Here is a 23,237-nt window from a genome sequence, read left to right as displayed (position 1 = left end):
GGTCCTCAGCATTTGATGCCCACCTGCCTCTATGCCACCTGCCTGCAACTCTTACACCTGATCAAATAGTGTTTCCTCAAATCAAAGGAATTACATAACTTCCATTTGCCTCACTCTGTGATGGGGGCCACAAAGGTGGGGCCAGTCAAACAAAATGTCCACTCCTGTCTTCAGAACCTCCCATTCTCCTCTCAGGACCACTTCGCCCCCTCTCAGAGCTGCCAGGCTCTTTTCCAAGCATCTCTCCTGTGATTCATTCTCTGAGGCCCTGTCTCTCACTGAGGTCTCAGCTGAGTATGACTCCTCTTAGGGCAATCATATTCTATTAAAGCAACCCTGAAGACAAGAAAGCTTCAAGGCTCAAGGTAATGCACCTCCAGTGGTGAAATTACAGGCACCGTGATAGGCAACAGTGGAGATATTTTTAACCCATCCTTGACCAGTTTCCCTTAAATCATATCACACAGGCAGATACCTACTCTGCATGCTCACAGTCCCATTCTGCCTAGGGACTGTTAAAAAAAATGAAATGTTAACCTTTGTCCTTATGGTGTGAATACCTAGCAGGAGAGTTGGACTACATGTGCCTACCAAGGCAGACTTCTGCACTGTTTAAGAACCTATCTAATCACACAGTCCTGGCTTCTAATCTCAGTTTTTTTCTACATACCAGTTTTGTGGCCTTGTGAAAGTTTCAAAAATTTTCTGAGGCTCATTTCTTTCATCTATAACACCAGGATAATAAAACCCATCCTGAGGGGTGTCTGGCTGACTCAGTAGAACATGTGACTCTTGATCTTGGGGTTCTAAGTTCAAGCCCCACATTAGGTATAGAGATCACTTAAAAATAAGTGATCTTTTTAAAAAGAGAAAGCCCATCCCAAGATTTTTATGAAACTTCAACAAGCTACCATATGCCCTATTCTTAGCACATAATAAATATGCATGACAGGGGTGCAATCCATAATAATAACTAGAGCTAGGGAGGATTATAAGTCCAACGAGGCAGTTTGGAGGTCTGAGATCGAGAACAGGTATGTAGCACAAGACATTGATGCAGGTGGAGGAAGATGGAAAGGAACTTCCAAGAAAGGACCTCCTTTCCTCACAGGAAAGCATGAGTGCTCTTCAATATCCATCTGTGCTTGCTTAGCCATATGTACTTAATCCTAGGATCACTTGGCCTACACAGAGGCATTTTTGGCTTGGAAGCAGCCTGCTGGGGAATGGAAAAAATATCAGTGGAACCCATGAACATTGTTACTATACAGAGGAGGGGTAAGGTAACTTCACCCTTCTCTGAATTGTTTGTTTCTGAGTCTGTCTTCTCCATTGGACTGTGTGGTCCTCAAAGCCAGGACGGACCCCACTCATTCTGTTATCCTCAGGCCATTGTTGAGAGTATGTGCTCAGTGCTTGTTTACTGGTAGAGTGATTGAAAGGATGGAAGATCCTGGTGTTTTGCTGCACTACATCTTCTAACAACATAAGTGATCATGTAAGAGATTTACTAAGATTTAGTAAAAGTATGTGGACATATTTTCCTCGCATGCAAGAACATGACTCAGTCAAATGAGATATGGAAATATTGTAGTTTGTGGTTCTCCAAAGCAACTTTGTTTGTGGGGTCAGAGAAGAAGAAAGATGTGACTTGGGAAAGATGCACTAGCCTTGAAAATGCTGGTTGTGCTGCATGGAAGGAAAAACCAAAACCAAAAAATAATCCCCAAGTTTGTGAAACTGAAAGAGGAGTCTGTGCAATACAGCCTGGTGCCAAAAGAGACAAGTTGGCAGACTGGAATCGATCATTGCAAATTCCTGCAGCCACCTGGCTTGTGATTTAACACTTCTCTGAGCTTTTGTTATTCCATGATATTTGGGACTGAATTTATTCCCATCTTATTGTCCTTGTCAAAAGCAATAATTTTTTTTTAAAAGCTGTATGTTTTCTTTCCATCTTGTTTATACTTTGCCATCCTGCTGTTTACAAGATTGGTCTCTCACATTCTTCCTGGGGTGTTTTCTATTCCTGTGTAGTTAAAATTGCCAGAGGATTGTTTGAGCTGCTCTGTATTGAAGAATGGGGAAGCCATGTTGCCCCGTGGAATCCCAGAATGGTGTGGCCCCTCCCCAGTGAGGAGGCACGTATCTCTTATAAACTTGTGACTGGCTGTGAAATTTTGCACATTCAAGTATTTTAAACACTTGAGAGTGCCTGCTGTGCATCTTGTTATAGAGATATGATATCAGGTGTGACTTCTCACAGGGGCTGACGCCTCCTTGGAAGTTGCATGGAGTGACATGAAATGTGATTTCTTTCCAAAATGGAGTGCCTGACATTTTCTCCCCAGCTATGGGTTGGAATTGATGTCCTAATGTCTCATGCCCCTTTCCTCTGCTCCTGCATCCTGTCCTCACTTTGGTCTGCTTATTCTCTCCCCATCTGAATGGTCTCTACAGTGTCCTGTGTGGTGCTCCTCTTGATCACAAAATCATGGTGGCATGTGAACAACTGGAAATTATTCCTTTGCTTTCTAGAAGCATGAAATCTGAAAGGTTAGAGGGTTTGAGCAGAAGTTGCTTTGATCACAGTTGCTTTGATTATAATTACAATGGATCCTAGCCCCAAGAGGTCACCTCCTATACTCCTTTAAACCCTGCACCCCATAGATAACCTTCTCTGTTTCTTTTCTTTTTTTTAAGATTTTACTTATTTATTCATGAGAGACACACACACAGAGAAGCAGAGACACAGGCAGAGGGAAAAGCAGGCTCCATGCAAGAAGCCTGATGTGGGACTCAATCTCAGGACTCCGGGATCACGCCCTGAGCCAAAGGCAGATGCTCAACCACTGAGCCACCCAGGTGTCCCACCTTCTATGTTTCTGATGCCCCTGTTTTCTTCAGGCCTTCCTCATCAGGGTAGATAGGGTTCCATACCTTAGCCTCCTTCCCTTATGTGCTATTTTCTTCCTATTTCCCAGATATTGCTTGGGTTACTCACTGTGATCTGAACATGGATGGTATTGTTCCTATTTCCCAGATATTATTCCTTGGGTTACTTCTATTTCCCAGATATTATTCCTTGGGTTACTCACTGTGATCTGAACATGGATGGTATTGGGTCAAAGATACCTATGGTAGATGTGTTCCTCTGGAGTGGAAAGGATGTAATGAAAACTTACCAGGCCCCAGATGATCTGGGTTTTTAATTCTAGTTTTGCCACTTACTAGCTGGTGACCTTGGGTTATGTCACTTAATGTTTCTGAATATGTTCTCACTCATATAATGTATTTGATGAGTTCATGCTAATATGTCTAAAATATGAGATTTTTAGGGTGCCTGAGTGGCTCAATCAGTTTCACATCTGGCTCTTAATTTCGGCTCAGGTCATGATCTCAGGGTCATGAGATCAAGACTCACATCTGCTTGAGATTCTCTTGCTCCCTCTACCCTTTACCCCTTGCTCAAGTGCTAAATCAATCAATCATCCATCAATCAATATCTTTAAAATACGAGATTTTTACCTACAATCATAATAAAGCTCAAGTGAGATGAAGCATTTGAAAACTCTTTATAAATGAGAGTGGTTCTGTGCAAATATAAGATAGAAAGGCAAGAAAGTGCCTTAACCATGTCCAAAATGTCAGCTTCTTGACAGATAATGTGAGGTAGCAGAAAAAGCTTCAGCCTAGCTTTAGCGTTTTCTATAATCTCATTTTATCTGGGCCTCTGTTTCATCATGAATACAAAAGAGTATAATCAAGCCTCATGGGATTATCATGAAGATTAAATGAAATGGTGGATATAAAGTTCCTTAGCATAATACCACTCGGCACTTAGTATGTTTTTAATAAAATGTTAGTTCCCTGTCATCTTAATATGTCTTGTAAAAAATGACTTAAGAGAGTCTGGTACAAGATTTTCCACATGCTTCAAATCCACCTGTATATGTGGCAGATCCAGTAACTAGGATAGTATCAAAGCAGCCAAGAGGAATGATCTATTTTAAAGGCAACATTAAAGAGATGTACATCATTCTCTGAAATAGGCATGGACTTTGATAGTACAAAAGGTGACATGGGCTTGATTCTAAGAGATGAGGAGGGAGAAAGGTGAATAGGGCACTCACTTTGGCACAAAATTAAAGAGGGCATTGTAAAACTCCATGATCAAGATAAATAATTTTGAATACAGTATTTTTTAAATCAAAATTAATGCAAAAAATTCATGATGAACAAAATATCAACATTTTAAATAAAAATATGACCAGGTACAGTGCTTTGCAGAGCCATATAGGAGACTGAAACTAAAGAAAAAATTTATTTTTTATTTGAAATATTCATGGTTTATTTAAAATGTTGATGGTTCATTCATTGCGGATGTTTTTTATTTTCAAAAATAAACTAAAGTATTATTTATTCTGATTACTGAGCTTTTTTGGTGCCTCCTTAAGATTTGTACCCAAGGAAAGTGTGCTGCTTACCACACTTACCTCATCCTGTCCCCACCTGGAGTGGTGTCCACTGGGCTGGGAGGAAAGTACCAGAGCAGGCTTCAGGTCCCCACTTCTTATTTCTCTTCACCCTTTTTGGGGACCTGAGTTTGGTTTAAGTATAATTTTGTGGGGAAAAAAAAAAAGACTATATCAGATGAAATTCCAGCCTTCTTTCCAATCAAGCGACTACCACAGTGAAATATAGTTTGGAAAGAAAACATGAAGTAAAATGGTTCATCAGAAGCTTGATTGAGGTTGAGGGTCAGCAAACAATGACCCACAGGTGAACTGCCTGTTTTTGTAAGAAAAGTTTTATTGGCACAGAGACCTGCTCATTTGTTTTTATGTTGTCTGTGGCTGTTTTGGGGCCACAATGGTAGAGTTGAGTAGTTGCAACAGAGACCATATGGTTTGCAAAGCTGAAAATATTTACTATCTGGCCTGATGTGGACCTCTGATTTAGATTATCAAAGCACTCAGATGTTTTTGGATCAGCATGTGGGGTTGGCAACAGTTTAGGATATACAGTCATTTGGAAATTTATGTAACAGAGAATTCAAGGATATTCAGAGAGAATATTATAATCTTCCATTTGTAAGAACTGAGGGAAATGAGGGAGGTCTTAGAGTTCAAAAAGTAAATCAAGAGAGGCAGCAGAGTGGGTAAGATCTCTATCTGTCTGTGACCCTGTGGGTCCTCTGTGAGAGTGCAGTTGTGACTTGACATCGCAAGGCATGAGATGTTTATGAGTGCTTGATATTGTCCATACGCATAGAAGGAAAAAAATGGGTTCATTGAAAAGTACATTCATTAGTATTATCACATAAATGGTTTGTGGATGTAATTACTCCATTTCTGTTAATATGGATAATTTAGAACTGACTTCGCAAATTTTACAAGCATTTAGTGAGCATCTGTATATTCAGAAATTGTAAGATTCACCCTCAAAGTAGTCTACTTCTAAGTCTGAGTGTGAGCTGAGATAGGAAAGTCCCAAACATGGTGTTGTGATGTGCCTTAGTTGGGGTGCATAGAGGAGACACAGGGAGATAAAGAGGAGAAAGATAAATTTATAGAAGGCCCTGAATGCTGGCTAGGGAGCTTGAACTTTAATCAAGAGCCAGTAGAATCTTCCTTGATCAAGGAAGTGGCATATTCATACCTGTGCTTTAGTTAGGATGTTAACTGAGCATGGAGGGGTGAAAGGCAGGTGAGAACAGAAGTAGAGAGACTAGTCCAAAGGTGATTTCAGTAGCCTAGTATGGTTTGTATGCCTCAGAGATGACATGGGCCTCTAGTCAGCAGTATCCATGGGAATGGGAAGAAAGACAGATCTGAGAGTGCTAGTGAAAGTAGTAAAATTAACCAAGATTCAGCCACTCAATTAAGGAGGGCTTCTGGATTTGAGAGGGTGGAGAAGATATTAGTAGAAATAGAGAAGCCAGGCAGAGAAGTAGGTTTTAGGGTCAAAAATACTAAGTTTGGTTTTATGTAAAATGAATTGAATATGCTATAAAAATACCCAGGAAAAAAAACAGAGGAATGCATGAGACAGAAAGAGAGGGAGGGAGGAAACTGCTAAAGATGGAAGTTTACAAATTATCTGATGAAAGATAATCACTGAAGCCCGGGTATCAAAGCATCATAAAGGAGGAAATTAGAGAGAGGAGATGAGCATTGAAAAAACAACTATGGTAGAGTTGCCAGATAAAATACAGGATGCTCAGTTAAGATTGAATTTCAGATCAATAAAGAATCATGTTTTAGTATGAGAAAGTTCCATACAATATTTATCTTACCTGTACAAAAAATATATATACATTTTTGGTTTGAAATTCAATTTTAACAGAGTGTTCTGTATTTTTATTTGCTAAATCTGACAACCTTTGATTGTGGGGATGGCTCATAATTATGGGATGGTCAGAAGAGGAGGAGATCATAGAAGAGCCTAGAAATAGACAGATAGGTCCCAGGAAAGCTAGGATATTGTACTATCATTAAATCAAAGGGTAGAGTGGTTTTTAAAAGGGCTGAACAGAAAAATCAAGGCCATTGCTTTTGACAATGTGGAACTCATTAGGAATCTTAGAGAAAGCAGATGGAAGTCTGGTTGCAAAGGGTTAATGAGTAAGTAAAGTAAGGAAGAGGAAAATAATCTATGTAGATCACTCTTTTAGACATTGTGATGGAGAACAGAGGAGAGATATGAGATAGTAAAGAAAAACAAAATAGAAGGCAGGTTTTCAGGTTTAGAAAGGCCAGGGTTGTCCCCCCCCACCCCCCCACCCCCCCACCCCGCCCCACCTCCTCCGAGGAACCCAGAGTAGTGGCATCCTGAAGATATAAGAGGTATGATGGGATTAAGGGGTAGGGCAAGCTGTGGATGATGCTGGAAGGGAGAATCAGGACATAAATGGAAGGATGAACCTTTGCATGGAGGATGCTCCCTCCTTATCCAAGTCATAAAGAAGGAGGGGGAGATAAGGACATGGAGATTCTGAGAATAGGGGAGAGGAAGGAAGGCTTTTATTTCTTTTTGCTGTCTGTGCTATTGAGAGTACATGTTATAGAAGAGGGATTAGGGGAACAGGATGGGAAGACTCAGGCTCAAGAATATACCTTCTTTGCTAATTGCATGGGACAGATATAATGAAGAACCTAAAAGTGCATATAATTTATCCAAATGGGAAACATTTATTTTCCTCATGTTGTGTCTTCCTCCCGCTCTGGTGATCCATATCAATTCATAACATAATCAAATTGCTCACCAAGGACAGAAAGAGAATTGAACAGACTCACTCTCCTCCATTTTATTAGACCAAGAGACTGTGGCCATGAAAGGATCAGGGTCATTTTTTCATGTCCCCTGTCCTAGAAGGAGACCATAGGAGCACCCAGCAGCAAAAGCCATTTTGGGAGAACATGTGGAATTCCTACTCTGTGAGCTCCTATATCCACCATGTAGATTGTGTCATGTGGGGTTAATAGCTTTGCCATGTCACACTCAGCATACCAGGGACTCAGAGACCTACAGGTGAAACACACTAATCCCAATCACCCTCTACATTCTGGGAGCTGAGGTCAAAAGATGACCAAACTATTCTACTGTCAGGAGACTGTGAAGTTGAGGAGCAAAGCAGCCTGTAACCTCTTAGCTGCTTTTCCTCTCTGCTGTCAAGAAGAGGTATGCCATTTGCAGCACAAGGAGGGAGCCATTTGCAGAGCTGTGGAAGCCTGAGAAAGCTGAGAAAGAGTTATTTCGGGGGATGGGGGGTACTGTCTGCCTGGGGGAGCTCTTAGGGCCTCCACCTCCAGAGAAAATTAACATTTCCAGCCCATTTTCCACAGCCCTCTTTCTCTCCCTCCTCCTCACCCCCAACACAAAGGCACAAATGAAATTCCTAAAAGTAGACTATTTCTGCCTAGTTATTTTTAGTATTTGCTCTTAGTATTTATCAAGCTTTTCAGTGTTAATTTGTCCTCCCACCCATTTCTCTTCCTGCCTCCACGTGCTGGGTTTGGAATGGAAGGAGCATGTACAAGAAGCAGCTGGTGATCTCATAGAAACATCCCCTAGAGAGAAGAGGCTATGGACCTTGAAAATCAGTCTCCCCCACCCCCACCTCGAAGAAAAGAAAGAAAGATCTATATTCCATTAGCTTTGGAGAACAACATAAGCATTGGTGAAAGTGAACCCATTAAAATGTGTGGGTGGTATGTAGCCAGGTCAAGAGCCCCAGTCAAGGAGCTGGGTCAGGGAATCAGCACATGCACAAAATGTCATAATGCCCACAAAAAGGATTGGAGACCAGGTAAACAAGAAGGATGCCAGAGGAAGATGATGCCAGAGAAGAGAAAAATTTAAAAATCCATGCAAAAAGTAAAGGATTTGAGGGAGCTAAAGGGTTAAAATAAGAAGGGGTGGAGTTAGGATTAAAAAGACCAGAGGAAGAAAACTCTCTATCACCTTAGCACTGTGGTATGTTACAGCTTAATACTCAAACTTTGCTTGTTCCTGCCTCAACTGCCTGCCCTGTCTGTGAGAGTCAGTTATGTCCAGAACAGGTACATTGCTCTGAAGAGCAATTCTCAGGGCATATTTCTAAAGAGAGGTATTGAGAAGCAAGATCTTATTAATCTGCATGGATATTGGACGCCTTGTCTGTCATCAGTGTATTCATTTCTTAGAAAGCAGAAAAGAGCTGTTTCCTTTTGCAACTTCAAAAAACTGTTTTGGCTTGATTTTTGTGGTCTTTTAACATTTTATTATCTTTTTCAGTTTCCTAGAAATTGAAAAGTATAATAAATGAAGTAAGAAATATTTAATGGGTAAGCTCAATAGTAGAATGGAAGAAACAGAGGAAAGAATCAGTAAACTTACGATAAAATAATAGAAAGTACCCAATCTGAACAACAGAGAAAATAGACTGAAAATGGAGAAGAAAAAAAAGACAAGGCCTTAGCGACCCAAGGGGATATAAAAATTATGTACCATGTGTATCACCAGCATCCTGGAAGGAAAGAAAGAGGAGGACAAGGTTAAAAAAGTATTTGGAGAAATAATTGCTGAATGTTTCCAAGTTTGGCAAACAGAACAGACCTATAGTGTCAAGAAGTGAGTTAAAACCCCAAACAGGATTAACCGCCCCCCCCCCAAAATCCACACTAAGACACATCTCAAACTTCTGATAAGTAAGAAAAGAAAAGAAAAAAAAAAAAAAAGATGTTAAAGCAGCAAGAGAGAAATGAGACCTTATCAATTATGGGAAAACAATTAGAATGACAGTGGATTTCCCAATTTCCCACCAAAAACCATGGAGGCCAGAAGTAAGTGGCAAAAAAATTTCAAATGTTGAGAGAAAAGAATTGCTAACCCAAACAGTGAAAACACCCTTCAGAAATGAAGAGGAAATCAAGACATTTTCAGCTGAAGGAATACCTAGAAATGTGTCACAAGCAAGGTCATTTAAAAAAAAAACAGCTAAAGGAAATAATAGAAGAGGGAACATAAGATAGAAGAAAGAATAAAACAAAGAGTGAAAATAGGGATAAATACAATAATAATCTTTTCTTCTCTTAAATTTTCTAAATTAGATGATTAAAGCAAAAGCTATAACACTGAGATGATGTGACTCTCAATGTACATAGAGGAAATATTTAAGACAGTTATTTTATAAATAAGGGAGAGTAAAAGGATGTAAAGGGAGGAAAGGATTCTAGTTAACTGAAAATAATAGACTCTGGGCAAGTTATGCATATGTAAGGGAGTATCAAGAACAACCATTAAAAAGCTATACAAAGAGATAAATTTTAAAAACTACAGATAAATAAAAATGGAATTCTAAAAAATGTTCAAGGATCCACAGTAAGGCTGGAAAATGAAAATGAGGAAAGAGAAAATAAAAAACGTAGGAAACAAAAAATAAAATGTCAGACTATAATCCAAGCATATCAGTAATTACATTAAGTGTAAATGGCCTAAGTATATGAATTATAAGACAGAGATTAACATGATAGATTTTTAAAGAAATGACCCAAATAGGGGCACCTGGCTGACTTAATTGGTAAAACATGCAACTCTTGATCTCAGGGTTGTGAGTTCAAGCTCCACATTGGGTGTAGAGTTTACTTTAAAAAATGACCCAACTATATGCTATCTACAAGAAACTATCGTCAAATACAACAATATAGGAGGGTGAAAGTAAAAAGATAGAAAAAGATATATCATGCAAACATTAATTAGAAGAAAGCAGCCATAGCTATATTAAGATCAGATAAAGACTTCTGAGCAAAGAAAGTGATCAAGGACATTACATAATGCTAAAACAGTCAATCCACCAAAAAGACATAGCAAACATAATATTTTGCATTCAAATCCTAAATATGCACCAAACAATGGAGCAAAATATGTGAAACAAACACTGATAAATCGGAAGTAATTAACAAGTCCATAGTTAGAAATCTCAACACACTTCTTTTAACAATTCATATAACTAGACAGAAAACCAGCAAGTACAGAGAACACAGCAACACTATAAGTCAACCAGATCTAATTTACATTTATAGAATCCACCCAGCAACAGCAGAAAAGACATTCTTTTCAAGCACCACAAAACATATGCCAGGATAGGCCATAAGCCATAAAACAAACTTCAACAAATTTAAAAGAATAAAAATCATACAGAGTGTATTCACTTACTGCAGTGGAATCAAATTAGAAATCAGTAATGGAAGAATGATAGGAAAATCTCTAAACACTTGGAACTGAAACAGCAAACTTCTAAAAACATCTGTGGGTCAAAGAGGAATTACAAGGGAATTTTTAAAGGTACATTGAAGCAAATGAAAATGAAAATACAACGTATCAAAATTCGTAAGGCTCAGGTAAAGCAGTTTGAAAGGGAATCTTAGAGCATTAAATATGTCAGGAAAGAGGAAAAATCTCGTTAATAATCAAAATTCCTATCTCCAGAAACTAATTAAAAAAAAAAAAAACCTTGTCAAAAAGAGCAAATGAACCCAAAGCAAGCATAGGGAAGTAATAATAAAGAGCAGAGCTCAATAAAATTGAAAAAAGAAAACTAGTAGAGAGAATAGATTAAAACCAAAACCAATTCTTTGAAAAGATCAACAAAATTGATAAGCCTCCAACACTGAAAGGAGACACAAATTACCCTATATCTGGAATCAAAAAGACTTATCATCACTACAGACCTGTAGATATCAAAAGAATAATAAAGGAAAACTTCAAACAACTCTATACATATAAATTTCATGATTTATATGAAATGGATCAGTTTTCCAAAAAGTACAACTACCACAACTCATATAATTAAAGATAGGTAATTTGAATAGCCTTATAACTAAGAAAATTTAATTAGTAATTTAGAAACTTCCAAAACAGAAAACTCCAGACCCTATGGGTTTCATTGGAAAATTCTACCAAATATTTAGAGAAGAATTACATCAATCCTATAGATCTCTTCCAGATAATAGAAGAGGAACACTTACCAATTAATTTTATGAAGCTGCTCTGACATCAAAAGTAGAAAAAGACAGTACAACATAGGAAAACTAGAGACCAATGGCTCTCATGAAGATAAATGCAAAATTCCTTAACAAAATAATAAAAAATAGATCCAGCAAAATATACAAGTAATTATAAACCCTGACCAGGTGGAATTTATTTTAGGGATGCAAGAAGCATTTAATATTTGAAAATCAATCAGTATAATTCACCACATAAACAGTCTAAAGAAAAAAATCATAGTCATGCTAATTGAAGCAGAAAAAATTATTCAACAAAATTCAGTAATTCATGATTTAAAAGGAAAAGTAAACTCTCAGAAAATAGAAATAGGGGGAACTTCCTAAAATTGATTTAAGAATATCTATCAAACACCTACAGATAACAGCATACTTGATAGTGAAAGACTGAATCCTTTCCCCATAATATCAGGAGCAAGACAAGGATGTCTTTTCTATTACTCCTATTCAACATACTACTGGGAGTTCTACACATACAATAAAGTAAGAAGAGAAAATAAAACCATACAGATCAGAAAAGAAGAAATAAAATTGCTTATATTTGCAAATGGCATGAAAAACATCCAATGGAATCTACAAAAAACTAGAACTAATAAGTGAGTTCAGCTAAGTTGCAGGATATAAAATAAACATAGAAAAGGCAATTGTATTTCTATTTCCTAACAATGTATACATGGATATTGAAATTAAATATACAATATCATTTATAATAGCTCAAAAACATATAAAATACTTATGAATAAATCTAATATAAAACATATAGGATTTGTATGCTGAAAACTACAAAATACTGCTGAAAGAAATCAAAGAACCATACTATGTTTATAGATTGGAAGATTCAACATAGTAGAGATGTAAATTGTCCCCAAGTTGATATTTAGGTTTTAATGAAATTCTTTTAAAGGTTCAGAAAAGAAAAAATATTCCAGAAAGGATTTTTGTAGATATAGATAAGATTACTCTAAAAATTTATATGAAAAGGAGACATATAGATGGCGAGCAGACATGAAAAGATGCTGAACATCACTCATCATCAGGGAAACGCAAATCAAAACTACGATGAGTATCACCTCACACCTGTCAAAAATGGCTAAAAATCAAAAACACAAGAAACAAGTGTGAGCAAGGATGTGGAGAAAAAGGAACTCTCACGCATAGTTGTTGGAAATACAAACTGGTACAGTCACTGTGGAAAACAGCATGGAGGTTCCTTAAAAAGTTAAAAATAGAACTACCCTATGATCCTATAACCACACTACTGGATATTTACTCAAAGAATATGAAAACACTAATTTGAAAGGATATACCAAAAAATGGACTGTTAAGTATAGAGAACAAACAGATGGTTACCAGAAGGAAGATGGGGGGTGGGGGGATGGGTGAGATACATAATGGGGATTAGAGTCCACTTATCATTGAGCACTGAGTAATGTATAAAATTATTGAATCACTATATTGTATACCTGAAACTAATATAATACTCTATGTTAACTATATTGGATTTAAAATTTTAAAACTTCATAAAAATGAAAAAATAATTAAAAATAAAAATGTATATGGAAAGGGGAAGGAACTAGAATATCTAAAACAATTTTGAAAAGAATAAAATGGGAGGAATCACTCTATTTGATTTCAAGACTTATTATTTAGCTACAATAAGCAAGACTATGTAGAAATAGCAGAAGGATGGACACATAGATCAATGAAACAGAATAGTGAACCTGGAAATATCCACATATAAATAAAGTCTACTGATTTTTGACAAGTATGTAAAAGCAATTCAATGGGGGTATGATACTTTTTTTTTTTCCAGCAATAGTACTGGAGCAATTGGATAACCTCAACCTAAAAACCCCACAACTTAACTCAAAATGGATCATAGATTTAAATATAAAACATTAAACTATAAAACGTTTAGAAGAAATCATTGGAGAAAATATCCAGCACTTGTGTGTTTGAAGAGCCCTTAAACATGACACCAAAGGCATGATCCCTAAAAGAAAAATTAAATTGAAATTCATCCAAATTAAAAATGCCTGCTCTTATGAAGGCCTCTGTTAAGAAAATGAAAAGACTAGCTATAGACTGAGAAAAAAAAAATGCTTACAAAACATGTATCTGACAAAGGACTAATACACTATATAAAGAACTCAAAACTTGACGTTAAAACAGAAACAGTTCTGGGACGCCTGGGTGACTCAGCGGTTGAGCGTCTGCCTTTGGCTCAGGGCATGATCCTGATCCCAGAGTCTCAGGATCGAGTCCCACATCAGGCTTCCTGCATGGAGCCTGCTTCTCCCTCTGCCTGTGTCTCTGCCTCTCTCTCTCTGTGTCTCTCATGAATAGATAAATAAAATCTTTAAAAAAAGAGAAAGAAAAAGAAAAAGAAACAGTTCTATTAGAGAATGGGCAAAAGAGGCATTTCACTGAAGAGGATATATAGATGGCAGATAAGCACATGAAGAGGACATTACTAGCTGCTAGGGAAATGCAAATGAAGACCATAGTAAGATATCACTACACATCTATAAGAACAGCCTCAAATAAAGAGTGATAATGCCAAATATTGGCAAAGATGTGGCAAGACTGAATCTCTCATACATTGCTGATAGTTAAAATGGTACAACCATTCTGGAAAATAGCTTGGTAGTTTCTTAAAAACTAAATATAAACTGAATCATCTGACCCAGAAATCACTATCCTGGGCATTTATCCCAGAGAAATAACTTAAATCCACACAAAAACCTATAGACAGCTTTTTCTAACAGCTTTATTTGCAATAAGCCAAACAAAACCCCAAAGCAACCAAAATGCCCTACAGTAGGTGAGTGATTAAATAAAGCACAGTACATCCAAACCATGAGATACTATTCAGCCATAAAAGGAAGCAAACTATTGCTACAGGCAACAACATGGGTGCAAGCGATGCCTCGGATCTCAAGGGCGTTATGCTGAGTTAAAAAAAAAAGAAAGAAAACAATATCAAAAGATCACATATTATATGACCTTTAAATATCAAAAGGTCACATATCAAAAGGTCACATATATAATATGATTGTACTTATTAACATTCTAGAAATAACAAAATTATGAAGATGGAGAACAAATTAGTGGTTTCCAAGGATAAGGGATGGAAGCAGAGGGGATGTGTATGACTATAAAATGATGGGAGGATGGAGGTCTATGTGGTGATAAATAGTACTGTGTCTTGACTGCAGTGCTGGTTACATAAATCTTCACATGTGACAAAACCATATGAAACTGTAAAAAATGTATCACATGTGGGCTTAGCTAAACAAAAATATTTGTTTGTATTTGCCATTCTTGGATCTTATTTATTAAAAAAAAAAAGTCCCTTTCTATATGTCATTACCTCTATACTAGCTTTTTGTTCATTATGCTGTTAAGGTTCACCCAAGTTGTTGCCTGGAGCTCAGATTTATTGATTTTCCTTGTTGTCTAATATTTAATTATATGTATATTACTCAGTTTATTTAATTGCTTACTGGTTGATGAACAGTTGTGTTAAATACAGCTTTTTTTGTTGTTTTTAAGAAAGCCGTTATAAACATTTTGTGCAATCTACAAGAAATTCTCTAGAGAATATAGGTTAAGAGTGGGTTTACTCAGAGGGCATGCAAACATTTGGCTTTGTGAGTTAAGGTTAAATTGCTTGCAAGTGCTTCTATCAACTTCTACTCCTACCATCAGTTTAATTTGCATTTTCCTGATTACAAATGAGTTTGCTCATCTTTTTATATGTACATTTACCACTTTTGTTTTTCTCTGTGACAATGTGTCAGATTTGTTGCTCATTTTTTTTTTTATTTTGTTGTCTTTTTCTTTCTGACTTGTAACATATCTTTATAAAAGCTAAATATGGGTCCTTTGTTGAGTTTACTTGTTGCAAACTTGTCTCAGATGTTGACATATCTTCTGCTTTATTATACTTTTTAATAAAGATCTTCATATTATAATAGGGCAATTTTATCAGTCTTTCCTTCTGCAATTAGCACTTCTGTGCCTTAAGAACTCCTTTCCCATTTGGAGATTCAAAAGATGTTCTCTGATGTTTTCTTCTACAAGTTTTAACATTTTGCTTTTCACAATTAAGTCTTTAAACCCCCTGGAATTGATCTTTGGGTATGGCTCCTCCTTGACTTTCTGGCTCGGTGAAATATTCCAACCTTTGTGAGAGCTCTGTTGTCTTTAAATTCCAACTTCCCGGCATTGACTGGTACGGATGCTTGCTCTCTCTCTTCAAATTGTGATTTTTTTTTTTCCTTTTGGTGTGCCTTGTAATTTTTTCCTGATAGCCAGACACGATGTACCAGGTGATAAGAGCTGCTATAAATAGATCTTTAGTACTGTTGGTGGTGAGGTTTTTCAGGGAGAGAAGGTGCATCCTATGATTAGGTCTGTCTTTTAGTGAGACTGTGCCTTTGGACTGTGACCTTCACCATGTTCTAGGTTTTTTCTCCCCCTTTTCTATGATGGTGAGAGTGGGCTGCACTTGAGTTTTTCCCTTCTCTTACAGTGGAAGGCTGGAGGAGACTGGATCCAGTATTTCCCTTCCCCAGGTCACTAAGGTTCTCAGAACACTCCAGCAGGTTAGGCTGTAGTTAACTAGTTTACCCTGAGGGCAGGCCTTGTTAACCCGAATGCTCTGTTATATTTCAGAATGGTTCCTTTTCCCCTTTGCATTCTAGAAGCTGGAGAGGATTTTTCTCTGATATTTACTATGAGAATCTGATAGATGTCCTGGAGAGAAATCTCAGAGTAATGTGAGGACCCCTCTTTCCCTGGGTCCCCCTAAGCTTTAATTGTCCTCACAGAGATTCCAGCAATTCATAAATTACAATTCAGGTTTTCCTACTCTCACACTGCTTCCTATGGCAGTTTCTGCAGGTAAGTCCCTGCTCAGGGAAGCCAAGACTCTCTGTATTCCCCTGTTGCTCTTTCCAATCTTGGGGGCAGTGGTTTGCCCTGTGTCCTTCCCTCTTCTACAGATCCAAGAAGAATTATTGAATTCTATTTGTTGTTAGGACAGAGTGGTGATTTCCAGGTTCCTTCCAAATGTGGAAACAGGCACCGAACATCCTCTTTTATGTATTTTTTTAAATTTTATTTATTTATTCATGAGAGACACACAGAGAGAGTCAGAGACACAGGCAGAGGGAGAAACAGGCTCCAAGCAGGGAGCCGGACATGGGACTTGATCCCAGGTCTCCAGGATCAGGCCCTGGGCTGAAGGCGGCGCTAAACCGCTGAGCCACCCGGGGTGCCCCTCTTTTGTCTTTTAAAACCTGAGTGAATGAGAAGGTCCAGGAAGAAGCAACTTCAACCATGGATTTGGGAAGATGGCCAATTCTCCCTTAGGCAGCTTTGAAAGAAATTTTGGTCAAATGATGCTTTCCTTTACTGTAGCCGAGGCATTCTTGCCTTAGCAGTTCTGCAAGTGCTTGAGGGTCATATGTTAAAAAGCTAAAGAAACAAAAACAAAAGCAATGAATCTCTTCTCACTGATTTTAACTATGACTCAGATCATTTAAATAAGCTATTTGATGAGAAAGAAAGCATAAATTTAAAATGCCTGTTTGTCTGGTATTCAGGGTATGCAGATTCTGCTGTTGGAGAGACACTGCAGTTTATTGGAAATATCACTGGACAAGGAGTCAAAAGACCCAGAATTAAGCCTTGATCTGTCATTATGTGGTTGCAAACCCTCCTTGTTTCCAAAGTATATTCAGCTGCAAGTAACAAGAATCCTTCTACAGTAGCTTAGCCAAATAGAGGGTTTTTTTAGTTGTTTTTTTTTTTTTTTTCTCTCCCTCATGTAACAGCCTGGGGGCGGACAAACCAGGCCCAGTGCAATGGCTCCCCTTTTTTTAGTTTTGTCTTCACAGCATGTGGCTTTTGTCTTCATGCTTGTCACTTCATGAGTGCAAAATGTCTTTATCTCTGGCGTTGTATCAATGTTTCAGGCTCGAAGAAGAGGAAGGGCAAAGATCAAAAAGCGAGTGAACTCTTTGAAAGAGCTTTTCTGGAAGCTCTACCTAGTTACTTCAGCTTACATGGCCAGGGCTCAAACCATGCCATCTACCCATCCTTAGCTGTAGTTCTTACAGGGCAAATTGAACCAAATCAAGGTCTGTAAGGAAAAACAGCAGACTAGGAACTGGAAAGGTAGCCAGCAGTGTCTGCCCCACTGTCTAAGCTTCTATTGGGAATGCTTGTCCCCTCCCCCCAACCCTGCTACAGAGTTGTGTTTGGATGTCAAAATGGAAGATCAAATGCAAGAGCACTTCATATACTTTAGAGTGTATGTACTTCATAAACGCAGTGGAAATATTCTGACCTATTTTCTCAGAGAGCAAACCCAACATTGACAGAAAGTTCCAATTGAATGTAAAGATTTGGGTCCTCAATATGTCTTGAACCTCAGCTCATTTTCCTGTTGACATCTCTAGATAACTCAAGAGCTTGTGTTTTCATGGATGCACATCCTCAAATACCTATCTTCAGATTATTGTCAGACACTGTGGTGGACATTTGTTGATTTCCTCCACAATCATCTCTTTTCCTTTCCTTTCAGTATCCTGAATGACTTTCCATGTGATTTTTCTCTGGAACCATCCTACTCTCACCTCCAGGGATAAGCGTTGATTGGTTTAAAGCCATTCAGCTAAGTAGAGTGGCTAATTCAATGATGGGCAATCAGAACTTGGGACTGCCAGAGTGCTAACAGTATCTTTTTGCAAGATACATACATAGTCTTGAACTGCTACAGCTAGTATTTTTTTGCACCAAAGGGAGGCAACCCAAAGTCGAAATCAATCTTCAGAGAATACCTGTGCCAAGGGAATTGCAGAGAATCAAATGATATAGTGAACCTCTGTTTTCCAAAACCAGCCCTACATCTGGACATTTTTTCTCCAGCTCAATGAAGCAAAATATTTCCTTGTTTTGTTATTACTTGAATAAATGAGTTTGAGTTAGGGTTTCTGTTATTCACAGCCAAAAGATTCCTGAATGATAGTTTCCATATATGCTCCAGGAAAAAATATATACGTTACTTTAAATAATATATTACTTATATATGTATATATTTTAAAATAATATATTACTTATATAGTATATATTTATGTATATATATACACATGTATGTATATTATATGTAATATATATCCATACATATATATTAGTATATATATGAGTTTATTCTGAAGTTTATAGCCCTTCCAGGATTAAGGCCATAAGGTCTGAATGTTTTTAAGAAAGCCTGTTTCTCTCTGTAATAAATACCCTGAACAGCATCTATGTAAAGGATTTTAAACTGTGAAATGTTAGGACCCAAGTCCCATACTTTTTGGGGACTGGACTTATCACCCCTGTGGTATAAGACTCACCCTGGGTATTTTGAACCAAAGACCAATTAGGCTGAGATATTTCAGTGTTCTTGTAGGTGTGTTTCCTGTTTCCTGTTTGCAAAGGCAACTACAGAAGAAATAAAAGTAACAGCCTTACCTAAACTGCTTACTGAGCTGTCAAATGTTCAAGTAAAATATTCATTAATTATGAGTGATCTCAGTTGCAGGGCCGTAGAGCTGCTGGTGATTAAAATCTGTTGTGATACCGTGGAAGGCTCTGTGATCCCAGGTGCTGCCTGACTGAATATTGTGAGTTCCTTTTTTAACCTCTCGAATGTCTGGTTAAATTGTGATTATTATTAAGTTATGATTCAGAATGCAAAAACATTGCATCCTGTTGGGTAATTGTGTGTTTATATGTTTGCTATCTGGTAAATAAAAAATGTGAGTTTATTAATCTGCCATTTATCTCTGTCACAATGTATACATTTCTACTTTAACTTTTGATGAATTTGTATGTTAGTGACAAGAACACTATGTACCCCTTCTCATTTTTTAAAAAATCTATTCTCTTCCAGTGACTCTGATTAAATGGAAACTTTATTTAAGTGTAAGAAATTTAGTTAAAAAATAATAATAAACAGGGGACATGATCATGAAGTAAAACCCTGATTTTCTTCCTGGAAAAAAAAAGCAATATATATGTGCCCTTCTATACTTTCTAAATCTACTCTTTTGGTATGGAAAATTGAAGAGGATATTGTGCAGCAAGTAAATGGGATGTTTTTTTTTAATTCAGAAACAATTTTTTTCAAATTCTATTATGGTATAATTAGGGCAGCAACATGCACAATAGTGTATTTCCTGTTAAGATAGGAAAATTATTACTTTCCTAATTTGTTGATGTGGGTCTCGAAAGCCATCTCATTGAACATTTAGGAAATTGGCTTTTCAGGAAGCAAAATCTACTGGTATATGAAGTTCTTGGAAATTTTTCAAGATATGCTATTAGCCAGATGAGAGCCAGACAAGATTTATAGGGAAGGTAATAATATGGCTTAGGCCCTGGTAATACTTTTTTATAGCTGTTTATAAACAAGATATGAATATTATTCTAATGTTTACTTGACCAGATAGTTTTAAATGAAGAACAAATAGCAAAAATAAAATAAATGTGGGTTAGAACAAAACTTTATTTTGTATTTTCCTGATGTCTCAGGGAAGGGAAATAAGTTGATGTCAAATGAAATTTAAGTGTATTCAGCCCTTTCTCATCCTACTTTCTTTATCCCATTAAGTCTCTGTGGTTTAGGTATTAGATGAACAACATGGTTTATCTGGCTGTACCAAGAAAGTGAAAGTGAAAGGTCTGTATTCCAAACCTGATAGGCCAGTCCTTTTTTTTTTTTTTTTTTGGCCAGTCCTTTTAATGAGATACATAGGATAGTAATAAAATAGAGATCATGATAAGCAAACTTTAATTTTTTTTTCATATCATTGAGAACTAAGCCTCAACCCTAATGCATTTCTCCTAGAGGCCAAGGCAGTCTGAAAGGCTCTTTCTTCTTGTGATAGTCTGGTTGAAGTACTTATGATTATCACAACCATAAATATGACAGTAGCCATTGCATTAGTTCCTCAGATCTTTCTGACATCAAACTAAATAAGAAAATGTGTGTTCTTGCTCAAAAGACAGGAAAACATGAGTATGGTTCAACATAAGAACAATCCCCTTGACATGGAGATGCAGAGGATCAATATGTCTGCTATTAGCTTCTGGGATCCCTGTCCCTCCTCAAGCATGCAGATCTCTCTTCTGTGATCTCAAGGCCAGGAGCTTACTGTAGATTCTCTGTGTGAGTGAGCTCCAGCTACACTCTACTTCATCTCTGGTTTATGTGAAGCAAAGAGAGGCTAGGCTATAGGAGTTCATGCTGCATATTCAAGGCATCTTCCAGATCCAAAGGAGTACAATCTGGATGAGAAATTGACAGGAAAGGTCTTGAGGCAGTGAAGGAGCCACTTCCTGCTCAGCTTCTGTTGTCTTGAGAGAGGAATGGACAAGGCAGTGATGAGAATGACCTCTATAACTGAGGCTAAACCTCCTAACTGGGGCTTTCCAAATGGATGACCTAAGTTAGCAAATCTTGCCCCATTTCCTGTGCTTTCAAGAATTTCAGTTATTCTTACCTAGTGACAGAGATCCTGATTGCAATAGATAGGAAAGATATATGTAAAGAAACTATTTTAAGGTTAAGTATATGAATAGACTCCAGGTTTACAATTATTTCCAATTTCCTGTCATCTGGTTATCTCTCTTTAGCTCTTATCAGTTAGAGTCATTTTGTCTGGATCCCCCAAGAAATCCATATTTTCCCCAAGGCTTCCTATGTAAATAGCTTCTCAGTTATATATTACATGGAATTATATTTTTCTCTAGTTTTCTGCATTAAAGACCCCTTTCCTTCTCCTCTTAAAAAATATTATCTTAATCCTTTTAGCCTGGGAGTGTACTACTTTTTATTTTCAACGTCCTATAAATTCTCCTCTATCAAAAACAAAACGAAACAAAACAAAACACCTATTGTGTCAACAGAATATCTTTGTTTCTAGAATAGTAATGGGGGGGAGATTATTTCAGGGGCTGAGAACACAAGATGCCAAATATCTAAGGGATAATTAAAGTATGCTTCCAGATGTTTTCAAATAGAGACAAATACTGATCATCCAAATAATTGATTCCCTGACAACCATTTTCCACACAGTCATGTTCTTAATGCCAAAATAGCTAATAAATTTAGTGGAAAAAAAACAAACCAAGTTGCATTTTTATTAGTATGTAGAAAAGAAGAATAGAAAGAGAGTAATTGATTTTTCAGCAATTTTGCAACATGTTCTGTTAGTGTCATGTACACTTAGGAGCACATAGTTTAATGACAGTAGATAAATGATTTCAATTAACCAAAAAGTGTTGATTAAGTGCCTACTAACCTGGGCTGTAGCGGAGAATGTTATAGTCTAAACCGGACTTGTATATTTGGTAACATAATGTTCCTAGAAACATATTTATTCATCCAATAAATATTTATGGAGTACTTGCTATATGATGCGCACTGTGTTAAATGATGGCGATATTAGTGGGGAACAAGACAGGTATGGTTTCTGCCTATAGTTTAGTGGTGTGGGATGGGATAGAAATGTTAATCAAATAGTTGCCACATTTTACAAATGTGATTATTACTATGATGGGGAAAAAACTAATGGGAAACAGACCGTAAAATACAGGCACTACATTTAGATAAGTGGTGATCAGAGAAGACTTCCCTGAAGAAATTTGCAGAGGTTGGGAACATGGAGGCGAGTGTTCTGAGCAGAAGCTCTAAGGTAGCAGGGAACATAGAATTTACTGGGAACTGAACCAAAGCCAGTGTTGCTGGAGAGCAGAAGGGACGTGATATGAGGGAAAGCTAGAAAGGTGGCAGGGGCAGATCATGAAAGACTTAGTAGAAAATGAATGAACATAAATAGTTTACAACAGAATGAGTCCTATTGTCTTCTATCACCAGTGTGAAAATAAAAGAAGTTTGTGATTTTATAATAATGGTGCTCTTTGGGAGATGATATTCATTCATTCATTCATTCATTCACTCACTCACTCACTCATTCTACCAGTAAACACAAGACAAAAATCCCTGTTCACATGGATCCTAAATTCTAGTGGAACAAGTAGATAACATGCCAATAAGGAAATATATGGGTCTTATAGTAATTTTTGCTTCTTCATGAGTGGTGTGGGTAGTCTCTAGGTGAGATTTTAGAAATAATTTTAAAAAATGTATTATATTGCATCTGAGTGTAGTTATTCCTTCATTTGGTTAAATAAAGTGATACATTCGGGCAGCCCCAGTGGCACACCGGTTTGGCGCCGCCTGCAGCCCGGGTTGTGATCCTGGAGACCCGGGATCGAGTCCCACGTCGGGCTCCCTGCATGGAGCCTGCTTCTCCCTCTGCCTGTGTCTCTGCCTCTCTCTCTCTGTGTCTCTCATTAATAAATAAATAAAATATTTTAAAAAATAATAAAGTGATACATTCTAGCAGTGCTGAGACTGTGCTTAGCACAGGTGTTCTTTATGTTAAGTCACAGTTAAAGACTTTGGAGAAACTCCAAGAGAGGAACATAAGAGAGGAAAGCTGTGAGATTTGTATTCTTGTTTCTGAGGATCCAGTGATACCTCAGCCCATCTTGCACCTTCCCTCCTCTTCTTGGAGTGGAGGGCGGAAGACGATAAAAAGCAATAAAAGACGATAAAAAGCAATAAAA

General features: G+C 37.4%; 1 protein-coding gene across 7 annotated transcripts in view; it reads left to right on the top strand.

Moving 5' to 3' along the window:
* Window positions 1-23,237, top strand: part of NCALD (neurocalcin delta) — a 370,293-nt gene that overhangs the window by 205,577 nt on the left and 141,479 nt on the right. For 6 of the 7 annotated variants that reach the window (XM_038555233.1, XM_038555228.1, XM_038555227.1 and 3 more), the window contains exon 4: window positions 19,138-19,225. The exons of the other annotated variant lie outside the window; for it this stretch is intronic. The gene's annotated coding sequence lies outside the window, so the exon portion shown is untranslated. The remainder of the gene's footprint in view (window positions 1-19,137; window positions 19,226-23,237) is intronic. 7 annotated transcript variants of the gene reach the window in all.

This window comes from Canis lupus, chromosome 13, assembly GCF_011100685.1.
Source record: "Canis lupus familiaris isolate Mischka breed German Shepherd chromosome 13, alternate assembly UU_Cfam_GSD_1.0, whole genome shotgun sequence".
Classification (NCBI taxonomy): domain Eukaryota; kingdom Metazoa; phylum Chordata; class Mammalia; order Carnivora; family Canidae; genus Canis; species Canis lupus.
This window is presented reverse-complemented; position numbering and strand designations above follow the sequence as displayed.